Here is a 16,700-nt window from a genome sequence, read left to right as displayed (position 1 = left end):
AGGTTATCTGCTGTCTACTGAAACTTTTTTGCTGGGAACCTCTGTTCCTTGGTGTAGTCCTGCCCCCCAAAAAACAGAGTTCAGGTGCCCAGAAATGTAAGTCTGGTAAGAAACTGCAGGATTTTCAAAATATGTTTGAAAATGAAGATTTTTTTTTTTCATGCTGATGCTGAAATCTAGGTGTTTCAAAGTATTAAACTTTCTTCTGGACCTTCAAGGGTTAGAGACATGCACTTTAAAATGTGAGTTGAGGTAATCTCATGATTTAGCAAAACCGTTGTCTGATAATACACCCATTGCCTTTTGATGATATAAAAGGAGCTGCTGGAGGGACGGAAGAGGGTGCTGTCAGCCTCGGGTAAGATGCCTTTAACAAAGCTGATAAGAGCCCAGACACCCTGTAGAAAAAAATTCTCTCTTGAAGGTTGGGGGAAAGGAAGCTGATCAAGTTTGTTCAGCCTCAAAGAAGGTAGCAAGGCAGAAAGATTTCTTCCAATACCTGCCCACAGTGACTTAGCTCTAGCTCCATGGTCGTGTTGCCTCCTTGAAAGACCTGCATCTTGTTCAAAATACTCTGATGCAAAGGAAATGGTGGTCACCAGACTGGCAACGGATGTGAACATGGCCACCAGTGGTCCTGGCTGGTGTTCATACACCAGAGCTGACTTCACACCTTCATGGAGGACCTTTGCTAGGGTGCATAGAAGACCCCCAGGCAATGCACAACAAAGAACCCTTGGAGAGGGGAGGAGGAGGAGAGCAGAGGAGAGGACGTATCCTTCCCTCCACACCTGCACCAAGAGCTGAAGATAACCACCTGGCACCCCGTCCCTCCTTTGGCTGCTTAAACCCCCAGGTGGGGCACAAAGGGCAGGATGAGTCCTGCTCTGAATTCTGCAAAGTGCAGAGCCCAGCCCCAGGGATGAAGGTCTCGCTTGGCATCGGATGCCCAAAGGCACTGCATGGCATATTAAGCATCACGTAAGCATGTGATCCTGAGTCGCTGGCAGCATCCCAGCAGAGTCATATTCCCATTGCATTCCTTGGATATCTCCCAGCCACTGGCTTGAGAAAGTCACTAACCTTCGTATGCTTCATTGTTCTGGCGGGGTGTCTCAGTCCAGAGGGTGTCTCGTGATTTCCACTGACCACTGCGTGTGCACAGGTCATCCCAGCAGCCGCTGAGCAGATGGATACGTCTGGGTGGCATGCCCTGGTCCCCAACACCCACCAGCAGGAGTCACATCTCTTCCAGAGCTGGACAAGTCTTTCCAGCCACAGCATGTAATCATCACTCCCACTAACACCTTCTCCCCAGAGGGAGCAGAGGAGCTGTGGGCAGTCTAACAGGGTTTGACTTAGCATCTGCAGTGTTTGAGGAGAGGACTCCTTGGGGATGCAGGGCCATAGCAGCACAGCAGCAGTCAAATTGTACCTGGGGAACACAGCAGTCACTATGGGGAGCAGTCTGCATCCTCTCTAGTCCTGGGTAACACCAAAATTCAGTGCAGGAGGATAACCAAATAGAAGTCACATTTCAAAAGAGGAAGAACAGTTAAAATGTAAAATGCTCAAAACTGTGATATTGACCACCTGGACTGAGAGGGGAAAGAATTTTTGTTTTCTTACCCACTGCTGGAGGATGTTTTCTCTCCTACCAAGCAAGCAGCGTTTCATCCCCAAGCTGCCTGCAGTCCTCCGCTGCCGAACACAGGAGGTGCCTGGGTACCATGGCAAGCAGTGACAATACAACGGAGACATGATTTCTCCTCTTTGGCTTCTCTGCCAGCAGGGCTGGCCCAGCAATATGGGCACACCAGCCAGAATGCTTCTTAGGTCCTGTTTGCCTTGGACTCAATGCCACAAGTGTGCTTTGTAGCCTGTAGCTTTGCCACACAGCAGTCCACACACTTCTTCTCCCTGGGAATCTGGGCTGGTGATGTATCCAAAATCCTTTCCCAGACATCTTGCCAACATCCACACCCTTATGCCAGAGCACTTACTCAAAGAGGAAATAATCAGGCGTGGGTCCTGGGCTGCTGCCGAGACGCTGGTTTGCCACTTTGCAGATAAAACCTCGAGGCTTCCCTTAAACTCACCTGTGCAGGAACAAAACCCTCAAGTGTTGGCCCACTCATCTTTCTTTCTCTTTCCCTCTGACAACAAGATTGCTGATTCTTTCATAAAACTGAATAGTCCAGGGCAACTAGGCACTCTGGGCTAGAGGGTAACTCTTAGGATGTTAGAAAGGAGCTGAAAAGCAAGCTCGGTCCCAAAGCAAGCAGCAGGGCTGAAGTATGAGCCACAGATGGACACTTCCTGCCCTTGGTCACAGCTGACAGGCAGGGAATCGCTGAGCCCAGAGGAAGGGCTGAAAAGGAATGGGAGCAGTGGTTGTGTCTACCTGGAGGATAGCGAGGAAGAAATGAAGATGGCAGCAGTGAGAAGATTCAAAGAGGGTCAGTAACAATTAGGATGACACCACGAGCTGCCATGGACATAAAATTATCCTCAAACCTGACAGAACAGCATTGGGTGCTGCCAAGAAATACCACCTTCCATAGCTCAGGGAAGAGGTTGCTGTGAGCCAGAAGTTCATACAGCCAATACACTGGTCTCACGAGGAAGGGAAGGAAGGTGCTCTACAGAACTACACAAGATTTACGGATGTATACATTCAAGATCACTTGACGGACAGACCTTTGGATGAGGAGAGTGAAGGACACATGAAGAAGAGACTGAGGAAAACAGCAGCCGTTGGAGAAGGAAAAAGAGGTTTGCCAGAGGGCAGAAGTCTTGACCAGGTGCTCACATAAGAACAGAAGTAATGGCAACAGAAAGGGACCCAAACATGAAGTGAGAACCAGGGACAGGATAAGAACCGGCTGACCAAGGACGGGATGATGGACCACTTTCAGCTCTTCATCATTTCCTATTATCCAACAATTTTATTTGTACTGGCTTGAACTAGGAAGTCAGGAAATGTTTCTCTTTTTCAAGCATTATTGCATTTTTGTGAGTTATTAATGAAATGACTGTAGGCTCCCACGTGTCTGATACTGTTAAACTCTGCATAAGGTTGGTGAAGTGAGACAAGGTTCAATGACAGTCAGAGTACAGGGGGTAGCATAGACTTCTCCCTGGCCTCTTTTTTTAATGTACAATAAATAGATGTTACAATTATAACAGGAACGGAAAATATCCAGAACACTTGCAGAAAGCAGGTCCAGTTTAATTTTATCAAATCGATATAAAAAGAAACTCAAATATACTGATGATATATATTGAAAGATAATTCTCCAGCTTAAATGAAATTACTGATATATCATGTTGAAGAGGCTCTGTGCTGTCTTTGAGAATATGCAGAAAGAGAAAGACCAGCATCTCCGATTTCCTGATATATGTGGACTGGAAAAGTCAGTATGAATTTCGGAATCTCTTTCGTTTACACAGTAAAACAGAGAGGTTGATACAGCAGGGACAAAATAGCAAGCATCCAAGAAGCCAACCCACAGGTACAATGAGGGTTAGACCAATTATTAAACACAGAACAGGGTATCTTGATTAGGGACTTTCCTAAATCATGTAGCATGTAAGACAAGGAGGAGACATGAGAAAGATGTTCAGCTGGTGGGAAAGGGGATGTTTTTCCATGTCCACTTATTGTTTAGCACGCGAGCCCCTACACAGAGCAAACATGCATCCAGTGAAACCTGCCAGACAAAAGATGTTTCCTACAGACATCACATTGCCTCTGCAATCTGCATGCTCAACCTTGAGCATATGTATCTGTAGAGCATTTAATTTCACAATCCCATACTCTTTTTCCACAGGGCTTCCACTGTTCTAACTGTATGCATAATTACTCAGCGTAGCTATTTGCCCTCCTTACCCAGTGCATTACCTGCAGGCCTGTTTTGCACTAATTTTTCCTGGTTTTGTTGTTGGTTGTTTGTTTGGGGTTTTGTTTTTTTTGTTTGTTCTGTTTTGCCAGGTAGACAGCTTTACTGAATTCCCTTGTGACCTTACCATCAGATCAGAGAGCTTCAAAATACTGATGCTTATTTCTCCGTGGCATGCATGGGAGAGGGGATGGTGCAACCCCACAATAAAAGAGAGAGGTCAAAGTTGCCAGAAGTTTCTCACTAATTATTGCTTCCAAAATGAAGGCACTCAGGGCTTATATTTCCCAAAACTGTTGGCAATCTTACAGCATTTTATGCATTCAGCATACAGCTCCCACTGATTTCCCTTCCAGGTGTGCACGCTTGGCAGTGCCACAAACATTGTCTGCACAAAAAACACAGCCTGCAGTGAGTGACAGACAAAGTCTTGTCTGAATGGACTCTGCAGCTGCCCAGAGAGGCAAGAGAGCATCTGTTTCTCCAGCACAGCATCCCTCTGCCTCACCTATGGGACACTCCCTGCTGCTCCTGCCATGAAACCCATGCAGAAGGCATCAGTGCCACTCAGGGCAGGTAATCTAGAACAGCTTCCTCCTCCACAGCCTGACTCCTTCCCAGATCAGCCCGCTCTGTGTGCTGAAGGAGGCAGAGGTCATACCAAAATACAGTGTGCGCTCATGTAACCAGAGAGCAGCAGAATGCCGCTCGAGCACAAGGCAGAGGCATTCCTCATGCTCGGCATCTCCTAACCGAGTGACCAACTCTGCAACTTCAACAAGAGGCAGCGCAACAAAAGCAAAACTGTCTTTTACATAAAAATTGGACAAAACATTTTGTTGCGTGGATTTGTATTGATCGCCCATTTTGTCTGCCACGGAAAAGTTGTTAGTTTCAGTCAAGTAATAAAGGTCTGCACTGCAGATTAGCTGGGTTATGCAAGCTGTTTTTTTCTTCATAGACCAGCCACTGGTTGAAGGAAAGGAAGGGAGGGGGTAAGATACACACTTTGGCTGGGAGTTTCACATCTATTTGAGACAGCAGACAGAAAGGAACACCAAGGTCTTGTGGGTTCAGTTCTAGGGTGCTGGTAGTCATTGAGACCAGCAGTTGCACACCATTCTGCCTCTACATCTTCCCTCATTTCTTTGCCTCTATAGACAAAATAAAATATAAAAAGTATTAACAGAAATCTAGTCCTCACCTCCATATAAACACAAAAACTATATGAAATAGGACCAGCCTGGTACCTCTCCCAGACAGATCACATTATGTGTGTTTTCTGCACGTCTGGCCATTGAATCTTGGCCATTGTAACAAAAATGACTGAAGAAAGGTCAGTTGCTTATGAGTTTAAACAGTATCCTATGCTCTTGGCATGAGTCTGATGCATGGTCGTGGCAAGTAAAAATTGCAATTGATTTTGCTAAGTAGGTATTTCAAAGTGATAGAGGTCTTTCCCTTGCTCTCTGGGCAGCATCCGTTTCAGAATGCCTCTGAGACGTTACCTCATTAATTTTAATGAGAAGCCCAGACGTGAGTCTGACACAACCATAAATTGTTCTTTTTGTGCGTGCGTGTATGTGTGTGTTTAAAAGAGCTCCCTGTGTTACCTCGTGAAGGACCTCACTGTGTTGCATGCTGACGTCCGCTATTTAGGCACACGTCATTCTGGCTTCGCCACACAGCTCCCTTTTCATGCTTCAGCCGCCCTTTGCGAATTACCTTCGTGCTTCTCCCTGCCATGCCCTCTGTGCACAGACCTTCTTCCATCTCTGGCAGGAGCAAGAGGTTCTCCTACATCAGACAGCCTCTAGAATGAGGCTGTGACATCACCTCCAAAATACTCTTGCTCAGGCACACCTGTATACTCACTTCATCCCACCCCATGTCCCTCACCATCCTGTCCAAGCTGTGCAGCCTCTAAGGAGCCCCCTCAGACCCTCGTGCGAGGGACAAACTAAAGATTAGCCCCAGGCTGTGGAGTTGAGGATGGGTGGTGACCCTGACACCCTCAGCAAGGGGGTAAGGGAGCTGAATTATGACAGCTTGCTCTCCTATTTTTCCATATCTGATTGCCCAGCCAGGCTGGCCATTGAGAGACAAGCTGCAGAGAGAAACCATCGCCAAAGGAAAACCCCTTGCTCAGGATCTCTATATCGGGAGGGATACAGCTTTGTACGTCCTGTTATAGAGAGTCCTGGAAAAATAGAGTCCTCAGTGCAGTCCATTCACTAGCTACTGTGAGCTCAAATCCCATGCATCTGCTGTGGGCAGTGGGCATTGGCTACTTAAGTGACATTGCCACAAGGCACAACAGCCACTTGTCCCTTCAGCTATGCCATTTTGTCTTGTATAAGAAGTAAAATGAACAGCAGAATGTTGCTTACTGTGGTACCTGTGCTCCTAAATTTCCTTCCTCCCACATGTGTGCATTTCAGAGATGACCCATTTCCCCTCCCAGAAAGATCTCTGCTTCCTCCTGTTGCACAACAGGCTTACTCCCGCTTCCAGCTATGGACCATTTTCAACCCAGCTCATCTCCTCATCAAGTTCTGACACTACCCAGACCATCTCAGACTGGGGAAGAGATGTTTGGTATGTTTTTTTGCCCAGCTGGTGTCTATTCAATCAGCAAATGTCCAAAATTAAGGTAAATTTTATCATCTTTCTCTGTTTTTGTAGGACTCAATTATTGCATATAGTTTGATAGTTGCTTTGGTTTTCCCATCAGTGAGAATATTTATGTTGTTTTTAATCCCTCTCGAAGCAGTAAAGGCCACCTGCCAGCTCTTTAAAAAAGAGATGCTGCATCTGTTTGGTGAACAAGTTATATAGATCTGCATTTGTAAACTTTGATTCAACCCAGATATGCATGTGACTTGAGCTTCCTCTGCTTTCTATGTCCTGATTAGTATCTGCCCTTCTGTAAACATCCCGAGTAGCTTGGCTACATGGACTCTTTCCATCCTGTGTGACCGCATATGACAACATTGCCATTTTATCTTGATTATAAAAGTAGAAAGTCTCTGCTGGTATGGACAATATTTCAGAATTTGATGGTGTCCATCTCACCCCAACATCACAAAGTGACTTCCTCTCAACCTTTGCTGTGTACATGTAAATGGAAACCTGAAGAACTTCACTTTCTTTCTCATCATCAAACCTATTGATTCCAAGTTTTTGTCCCCCCAGCCACATGTTCATAAATACACTTTGCTTTGTGTGTCTTTACAGTCTGCCAAAAGCAGCATAGTTTTGTTATATGGGATGCTTTTATTGAAAATTTGTAACTAAACTGCTTTTGTCAAGCTCATTGTTTTCTGTTGCAATTGCTTCCATGTTTATTGCAAACTAATCTGCTCTCTGCCTTCTGTTTACCCTGGCACAGTTTTTGTGCCCTGGTATGCATAAGTAAGTAGATTCACTACCCCTGGCCCACTGCTTGTTAATGCTTCCAAGTACTGGTTTCACTGGACTCCCAAACCCCTGGTGTTACTTGTCAGCTCAAGTCCTCTTCTAGCAGCAACCTTCCTTTGTGGTCTGTCATGGCAAATCCCCCACTCTCCAATAGATCAGCTGCCAAATAGCCATGAATGAGCAAGGTTTACTTTTATCCAGAAAGCCCATCAAAATGGTTGATAACATCTTCGGCCAGGAGAACTCTTGTACAGTTGCCTCTGGGATGTTTCTGAAGGACTGGAGACTAATCTCCATCAGGCTGGAATGGGCAGTGCATTTCTCTCTTCTCAGAGATAAAACTTTCTGCCGTTTCTCTGAAATGTTTCTAGACAATCTTAAACTCGATGCAATCCTATTCTGACTCTTCATCAGGCTCCTTTTAAGCCCAAGGACTGAGTCTTAACTTTAGCAGATTTGTTTCCTGCTGACACTGTATAAGAGCGATGCTGCTGCCAGGGTGTGGAGGACCAGCCTTTTTTGCCTGGCACACGATGTATCGCAGCGTGCAGAGAGTAAACATCTCGTCCCATTCAGGCAGGTCATAGCCAGGGAAGCAGTAGCAAAGCTTTTTCCCATAACAATTACTCTTTCTCTGGCCTTGTTTTTCATGGTCTCCTCCTTCCTCCATTTCTCTCTGTCCCCTTCCTTTCTTCTTACTGCTTCCAATGTGGTCTCTTTTCTTTCCACCTTCAACCTTGCCTGTCTTTTTTTGTTGGCTGACCGTAGAAAAATCACCTCTCATCCAGGGAACAGCACAGCAATTCTCTATGCTCGGTGAGCTGCTAACAGGACTCTGTCAACAAAGCGCCCGTACTACCAGTGTGCTCTGCGTGAGCCAAGCCTGCTGCGTCAGAGGAAGGGAGCCACGTTTCATGGAGTATGGACCTCCTCCGTGGCTGGGGTCTGCTCTTTGAGTATCCATCTCCCAGGTGCAAGCGAATCTCTGTTTAAATGGCACATGTTCTCTAGTTCCTGCTTCTAAAAGTAGAACCCATTTAACTCAGCAGATTGCCCAGCTGGAACAGGTTATTTACAGCTGTACCTGAAGCCCTGATAAGATAATGGTTATGTTGTAAATACCTATCACATTATGTTGCCTTCGGTTAGTGTTTTGGGATCACACATGAACCAAAAGGCTCCAAGTATTGAATAACATCTCAGGGTTCCTTCACAAAGAAAGTTGAAAGTCCCACGGGATTTTTAAAATTTGTTTATAGTACTAGAAATTTCCTGGGGACCTGGTAAAAATCATCTGATTGCGTGGTAAAAAGCAGGCATTGCAGCTGGGTCTCGAGGCAGGGAGTCAGGGTGGGCCATTTTTCCACTTCGTTCATTTAATAGGTGTACATTTCATTAAGTGAGATTGGATCTGACATTTATTGGAATTATTAGGGAACAGGGAAAGGAGTGAGGTGAGAAAGCTTACAATAAGGAGGCGAGCGGAAAACGTGCACATCACAGGGTGAAAGAGGATTTGTTCCTCCTTCCTCCCTCTGCCCTCTCCCCTTCCCAAAATTTAGTCTGCTTTCAGAGCAGAGCGGAGACAGGTTTCTGTGTGGTTTCCCCAAAGTTCTCCCACATTCTGCTGGTGGTGATGGATGTGGGAAAAAAGCACAGCACTGGGGGCCTCTGTCACAGCAAGAGGCTGTTGGAGGGGGGTTTGCCCAGCCCAGGGAGCTGCTGTAGGCTAAACCTACATAACAGAGGTGTGAGGCAGGCTGGTAAGGAAAAGGAAAGACCAAGGTTGTATGGGGATGTTTGCGTCTGGGGAACGCTCTCTCCTTTTCTTCACTGCAGTACCCACAGTTTAGCATGAAATATTTGCAGACCAGTGCTGTCCTGACATGGCAGGAGAGGCTGCTGAGATGCCACTTTCCACCGACCTTCAGCATGGCTGCTCTCCCATCAGCCAAAAAGCCACCCCTCAAGTAAGCATCCTTACGGGATGCACACATAGTTACACTCACAGACCACACACAAGCTGCAGACAGCGCTGGACGGTCCATTTGCTTCGTGTTGTTCCTCTTGGAGAGGAGGGAGATCCCATTAAATGTGAAAGCCGTGCTCTGCCGTCTGCCCCGGTTTCCTGTTCACGTGATGGCCATAAGAGGCAGCCCATGCTAACCTTTGGGGCACCACGCAGAGCTCATCAGCATCTTGCCTGAGGTCATTAATAAGGCATATTTCTTCTTCTATCTAATTAAGCAGATTTTTCTATTTAATTGCTGGACCCATCCTTCCTTTAGCCCCGTGCGTCACTGTGGTTATATTCACACAGGCACTCTCAACCTGAGGAGCTGGAAAAAAGCATCCCCTGAATCACGCCCGAAGCACAGCAGAAGATGTGGTTCTCTCCCCCTAGGAAACCATAATCAAGTTCATATGTGTTGTTTAAACTCACTGTTGTGTCTGTGCATCGAATAACTGCTGCTTGACCCATTAGGTGAAACGACTGCAAATACAAGGCTATTCTGGCGCCACAGCTAGAACCACAGAAAGTCAGGAATATTTATAGGGGCAACAGAGTCAGCAGCTGGGATATAACTCCAGGATTTAGGAAACATCAGCCCTGCTCCAGGTTCAGCCTCTGGGTCTTCTTTTTCACTGTCATCCCATGTCCATGTGGTACAGACTCTCTCCCTCATTAGGAGCTCGTACAGTATCTAGCGTAACGGGGCCTTGACCCGATGCAGCCCCAGGCCTTGCCTCCATAAATCAAGTACAAGAATGGGATTACAGCACTGTCACCCAACAGCAATAGCATGTGCTCCAGGTCAGAGACACCGAAGGGCAAGACTTGCTCATTAAGAAAGAGAAAAATATGGGATTTTTCACTTGACATTATCAGGGAAACATGTTCATTCATGTTTACAGAGTTATTGTAAGGGCTTCCTACAGCAAAGATATCCTCTTATGGCGAAAGTGAAACCCTATCCCGCTGCTCAGCCTGCTCTAGGCTGACCTCCAAAACTGAACAAAGCCCCCAAGACAGAAAGCGGATTTGGGGCCCAGTGGAAAGCCTCAGGCAGCGCTAAGCTCCTTGGCTGGAGGAAACCTCCGTGCTACGCCAAACCGCCCGGAGGCTGCACGTCTCTGAGTTGCACCAACACTGATGGAAGCAGGCACCTGGCCCTGCCGCAAGCCTCCCAGCCCTCCTGTACCAGTGCAGATAACTGCAGCTGGAGCCTAGCATTTGCAGGCACTATTTCAGCCCCATTCCTAAACGGATTTGGCCTTTCCCATTTGGCTCAAAACATAGCTCAGGGGCCGTGGCAAAGGCTGCAGCCTCTGCTGGCCTCCGACAGATTCTGGCTAGTATTAGCTCCCCAGCACAAACCCCAACATGCCTCAGATTGAGAAAGAAGAGACTTTCCACTGTATATTTGCAGCCTGGCTTTTGCTTTCCTACAGAAAAGATTTTCATTGAAGTAAATCAACATTTCCTCCCTCCTCCTGAAGATACCCCAGATCTATGCTGCTTCTTTTGCAAGAACTAACGTTCCCCTTGGATTCACAGAAAAGCTTTGAATTACACAATTATTGGAGTGACAAAATAGGAGACAGGGCAGCCCATGGTGTAATTTTGCAAGCCAGGGAGGTGTTAGGGTTACTCACATCTAACCCTACTTCTGTACCTGGCATCCCGGTGAGGCATCAGAATGGTCGCAGGTCTAGGTCAGGTATGAGTTTCTCAGAAAAGGACTGGGATACAGCTAAAGCAGCATGACATCCTTGGAGGACTGGAGGCTGAGCCCTTCACCTTCTGAAATCCAGGCAATATTTCTCTATTTCATGTTGTGATTTCAGTCACTTGAATAATCTGGGGTTGGAGCTGGGGAAACCTGGTGCTGCTGCTGAGGGGAAGGTTTCTCCTTCCCTTCATTGCTCTGCTCGAGAGGAGGATCAGGATTTCTAAGGCCTGTGAGCAGGGCAGAGGCAAGGTCAAAATCAAGGTCTGAAGCTCCTTCTGGAAGTGTTAGTGGTGGACTAGCACAACCTGAATCCAGGTTGGCCAGATCCACTGAATAGTCTGGGGCAGGTCGTTTCATCTCTGCGCTGTGGTTCCCCGGTTGTAAAAGAGAAGAAAACTTTTCCCTACCTCAGAGCAAATCCCTTGGTTCTTGTCAAGCACTTAACTACTACAGCAGTGAGGGCCATATAAATTATAATTACACTGAGTGCCTGGTGCTGCTGCCCGGAACTAGCACTTCATTCTTTAGTGCACAAAATTTCTTTTTGGTGGGGAAATTAGCTGCCACTGCAACCCTAATTAGGTTCCCTGTCTTGAATGACTCATTTCAGCATACAGAAATCAGTTTTCTTTGTCTCTAAAGGAAGCCTGAAATCATGTTTTAGAATTCAAACCAGGTTATATTTGCCCATAGCACACAGCCCCCAAAGTCTGGTTAGGACAGGGTGGGGAGCCAGGGGTGTTAAACTTAGAAATGGATTTAATTAACCTTTGCTGTTTATTGCTTGCTTCCAGAGTTCAGCCAGGTTAGGAAAAGAACAAGGAATGGGTCACCCAGTGTTTACACGGGGCTTTTGAAGAATGGCCCAGACACTTATTTTCCCCCCTCCTTTCTTTAAACATTCCGAGTTTAAAGTTGTGGCTTAATTTTGGAGCCACAGAAGGGGGATGTTGATTCAGGGAATGGTAAATAGATGGTGGTAGGAGGCAATATGAGCTTCTCTGTGCTGCCTTTACCCCAGCCTATCTTTCTACTTCCTCAGCCTGCTGTATGCAGGAGGTGGTAGGAGAGCTCAGCACGAGGGCTGCGATTCATTTACATGCTGAGGGTGCACATAGCATTTTGGTCGTCTCTGTCTTTGTACTGCTCCTCTGTATGAGGTGAGAGTAAAACAAATCAGTGTCTCGTAAGTGTTCTGGGACATCCCAGAGGCACTTCTACCTACGAGGTGTCCCTCTCTGCCTTCCCTTCTACGCAGAGCATCTGTGCCCTGCCCATGCGGCTGTTCTGATGGGAACAGACAGATGTGTCACATGCTGGGGGAGAAGGTAAGGAAATGTATTCATGCCGCAGCCACCTGCCAGCAGTCATACCAAGTCCAAACTCAGCCAGTGGGCTGCTTTGTTGCAGTCCTGACAAGGTTGTTCAGCTTCTCCAGGAGAGCCCACAGTCCTCCAGGTTGCATCCGCACCCACCGGCACGTAGCCAGGGAGCCGGGGGTTTTCCTGGGCTGGGGAAGGGGACGAGCGGCCAGAATAACTGAAGGAAGATGCTGTTTACTTCTATTCTCCCAAATGAGTCACCCCCAAATCAGCTTTCTGTTGAAAATACTCTGCACAGTGTTGCAGACGGAAAAATTGTTTTTCAGGATTTGATGAGCCTGTCCGATGCTACGGAGCAGGAAGCCACACAGTTTAAACAGCTGTCATCAGACTGGCATAATCACAGCAAGAAGCTCCAGCAGTGGCTCTGAAACTTAGGAGTGACGCAGGAAGATTTAGGAAACGATTAAGCGGGCAAATTGCACTGTCCGTGTAAAAAGAAGGGGTAGCACTTTTTCAGCCGTTGATTTTTTCTTTTTCTCTCCTTACTTAAAATTTGGAGGAGAGGAGAGGAGAGGAGAGGAGAGGAGAGGAGAGGAGAGGAGAGGAGAGGAGAGGAGAGGAGAGGAGAGGAGAGGAGAGGAGAGGAGAGGAGAGGAGAGGAGAGGAGAGGAGAGGAGAGGAGAGGAGAGGAGAGGAGAGGAGAGGAGAGGGGAGGGGAGGGGAGGAGAGGGGAGGGGAGGAAACATAAAGGAAAATAAAAAGAAAATACATAAAATGGAAAAAAAAAAAAAAGAGAATTTAGCACATTTCAGAATGCAGTGTTTTATATTCAATATGTGATAGATTCCTCCCTTAGTGACCTTATATCAGATTGTTGGATGGTATAAACTGATTGATACCCATTGGTTTTGGTTGGGAATCCCATCCTGTATACTCGAGAAACAAAAGACGGAAAAAAAAAACCCTCCTAGGAGGTCACTTTGAGATGTGGATATTACACAAGACAAGGCTTTCACTCACATATTGTTTATGCAACAGCAGTGTCAGACTGCAGTAACTCTATTAGCTTCCACCAGGAGTTTCAAAGACTACAAGAGATGAGCTTAGACTGAGAACTCTGTAGGGTAGAGACACAAGCAATGCTGTAAAGAATGAAGGAAATGGTCTGCAAATAGAATAAAAATTTCTATAGCAAAAAGAAAGGAAAATAATATAGCTTTAGCAGGCTGCCATAGTATAATTCCCTCTAATAATCACCCAGAGTATACCCCTCCATTTTGTAATGACTGCAAGCTGTGCATTGAGCTGGAAGTGGAAGACAGAAGTTCTTCCAGTGGAGTGGGTGTGATGTTGTCTGCAGTCATGCTTTACCTTTTAAATTTATGTCCATGGAAAGAAAAGGGCTGGACAATGACCTTTGGGCCAATCCTGAGCCAAGAAATGTTGATGCTCTAAGAAAGAAAGAACAGTTTTCTAATAAATAAAACAGGGTAGAAAGATGACTTAATGGTTACAGGACAACTCAGGAGACAGTAAGCCAACCCTTGCTCCTTCCACTGAAACATAAATAGGAATAGTTCCTATCCCTCCGTTGATCTGTAATGTAATGGAAGTCGAGATAGTCTCTCATTACGCTTTTGGACTGCGTCTAGGAGAGTGAAACCTCAGTCATGGCAAAACACTTCTGGAATCCAAGCGAAGACGATGTCATGGAAACTTGGATCTGGATGATCCAAAACATTCCACCAGCCTTGCAGTGGAAGGCTGTGGAGATACTGCATGACAGTAAGTGGCAGTATTTGCAAAACAGAAGGGGATGCTTGCTCCTTTCTAATTATGGAGGAGAGCATAGTTGATTCAACCTTAAATGGCCTCTGAAACAGGAACATGCAAAGAGAAAATTTCCACTTGGACTGAAATATTGACTCAGTTGGTGGAAGCCAAATTCTTCAGCAGATTAGATGCAGTGATAAAGTTTTTCAGATCTCCTTTGGCATGGAAAGCCCAGGGCTGAACACCTTTGATATATTCATTGGGCAGGTTCCAAAACATTTCCCTGCACAGATGCTAAAAACCATGTAAAAATTAAAGTGTCTGCCGAGGATTTAATTGTCTGGGACAGACCTGTCACTGAGTATCATGAATTATTAGCGCTTACTGAATATTGCAAGTGGGAAAAGGTTTCAGCTAAATAAAATGTTTTCAGTTAATAAATAAACGAATAAATAGGTAGAAAGAAGCAAGAGAGAGAAAGGAATCTCTTAATTACTATAGATACTGACCCTAAAATGATGAACTGAAAGCTTGGATTCTCAGACATGTTGTGTTCATAAGCTTATGACAAGATTTTCACAACCTGTGTGAAATGGCTTCCCAAACAAAACTAAGGCAGTCTGACAACTCGATAAAAATAAATAAAAATAACCATTTGTAGTATGTACTGATAGTAATCCAGATTACTTTTTTTTTTTTAACCTGTTAAAAGCAACCAAATTCTTCATGGACGCTTCAACTGGAGACTCATGAAACCACGAGTCTCCAATTTCATGCGTCCAACTTTGCCCAACGTGCTGCATGACTGAGCAGAGGCCTGAAGTGCATGCAGAGAACAATAGAGGTAAGAAAGTAAGTGCTTGCACAGCTTAAGAAAGTAATGCTAGGTCTTGCACAGTTTTCCTGATTTGCCCAAGTATCGCAAGGGTTATAAACAATACAAGGCAGACAGCAGTTCCCTCTGATTCTAGAACTGTGATCCTCTGGTTGTATGATTTGGTCATGGCAGGCATGCTGTCGAGAGCAAATGCACTACCTGATGGTGGGGAACAAGCAGGAACAGCTCATGCAAACACAGTAAAGGCATCATGTACTGCATCTCCCAAGACAAGGGAAATCTTCTAGGAATGAAACAGGGCAAGCATCAGCGCACACAGCAACTGAAAACTCATGTACACATTTATTCGCTCTGTGTTTACATGCTTCTGGGATGAAAGAAGCAGAAAGCAGATGAAACAGAAGAGGAAGGTGCACATAGTTGTATCTAGCTATTTCTGCATTTATTTGGAGCCCTCTGACAATGACCAGCCCAGCCACACTGAAACCAGGGCCAAGAAGCCAGGGTTTCTGCTGGTACAAGTTGGCACCAGTCCATTGACAAAAGCAGGTCGCATCGTTGGATGGTGTGGAGCGGGGTCATCCCACTGAAGTCACTAGTCCACTAACCCAGCCTCGGTTTCATAGAAAGTCAACAGAGCATCAGCAGTCATCAGGAGCTGAGAGTTCGGCCCCTTCTGTCCTGCAGTAGATTAGGAAGACAGAGGTTTCTCCAAAAGACCAGTGAGGCACGCTGACAGCAGAAGGGAGGGAAAAGAGAGGCAGGGAGCCAATGTAAGGATCTTTGCTGGGCTTATTAGCACAGGCTCCAAGCTGATGCTGCCCGAGCCAGCAGTGGGACAGCCAAGGAGGACGTGGCTTGGGAGGTTGAGCAGCCGCGGGTGGGTGAGAAGGCAGCGTGCCCAGGAGATGGGGCCAAGAGGAGGAGCAGGGAGTGGGACCCGGCAGCAAGATGACTGGTGGAAAGGCGCCCGCTGTCCTCTGACACATTCGTGATGTAACAGCAGCAGCTACACCATGGGGCTTTTCTCGCTCCGTCATTGTGCTTCTTCAGCAAATTTGCTGGTACGCTGAATTTAGAAAAGCCCTCTTTAAAAAGAGAAAGAGGGAGACATTGTTTCACTAGAGATGGTCCCACCTGACACTGAAATTGCTTAACATTTCTTATTAAAGGCTGTTTTCAGTTACTTATAACTTTGTCACATTAACCATCTGCCTGACAATTCTCCATGCTGGGTGTCTGCCTCAAGCTGAATTTGTTTTGTTCATTTGCTTTTGCATTTCTGCCTAAGTGGTGTGGTTGTTTCTGAGAACAAGGAGAAGAAAAATGCATTGTTTCCTTCATGGTGAAACAGTTTTAATGATTTGTGACTCCCATGCTTCAGAGCAGGCACATGAGTACTGTGCTGCCCTCATCTCAAGGATGTGCTTCAGGCAGCCTCCTTAAACCTACCCCTGCTTGGCCACCTTATGAGCTTCAGAAAAGCCAATGTTTGCATTTTGTGAGCAGAAGAAGCAAGCCAAGCACTGGTTTTCCCTGAAGGTTTCATGGATATCTCTTCTGGGTTTGTGTCTCATCTTGCCCAGCTCTGTGTCACCATGCAGGAGATGCAGTTGCACCCATGTGCCCCTGCACAGGGACATGAGGATTGAGGGGAATTGCTTCATCCACCCCTCCTACTGAGTCCTCCAGCTGTGACAGGCCTGGA

The 16,700-nt window shown here is 46.2% G+C and overlaps 1 long non-coding RNA gene across 2 annotated transcripts; it reads right to left on the bottom strand.

The window, feature by feature from the left end:
* Positions 1-4,921: 4,921 nt before the first annotated feature.
* LOC121068199 lies at positions 4,922-14,082 on the bottom strand. 2 transcript variants are annotated; one of them, XR_005818694.1, is made up of 3 exons: positions 13,924-14,077; positions 13,753-13,832; positions 4,922-5,056 (listed from the first exon to the last, which is right to left on the bottom strand). It is a non-coding gene; the product is annotated as an uncharacterized LOC121068199 (long non-coding RNA). The 2 variants fall into 2 exon arrangements; XR_005818695.1 differs by lacking the exon at positions 4,922-5,056 and adding an exon at positions 13,428-13,546 and having other exon boundaries at positions 13,924-14,082.
* Positions 14,083-16,700: the final 2,618 nt, after the last annotated feature.

This window comes from Cygnus olor, chromosome 3 (assembly GCF_009769625.2).
Source record: "Cygnus olor isolate bCygOlo1 chromosome 3, bCygOlo1.pri.v2, whole genome shotgun sequence".
NCBI lineage: Eukaryota > Metazoa > Chordata > Aves > Anseriformes > Anatidae > Cygnus > Cygnus olor.
The sequence above is the reverse complement of the archived record's forward strand: the minus strand, read 5'-3'. Positions and strand labels throughout refer to the sequence as shown.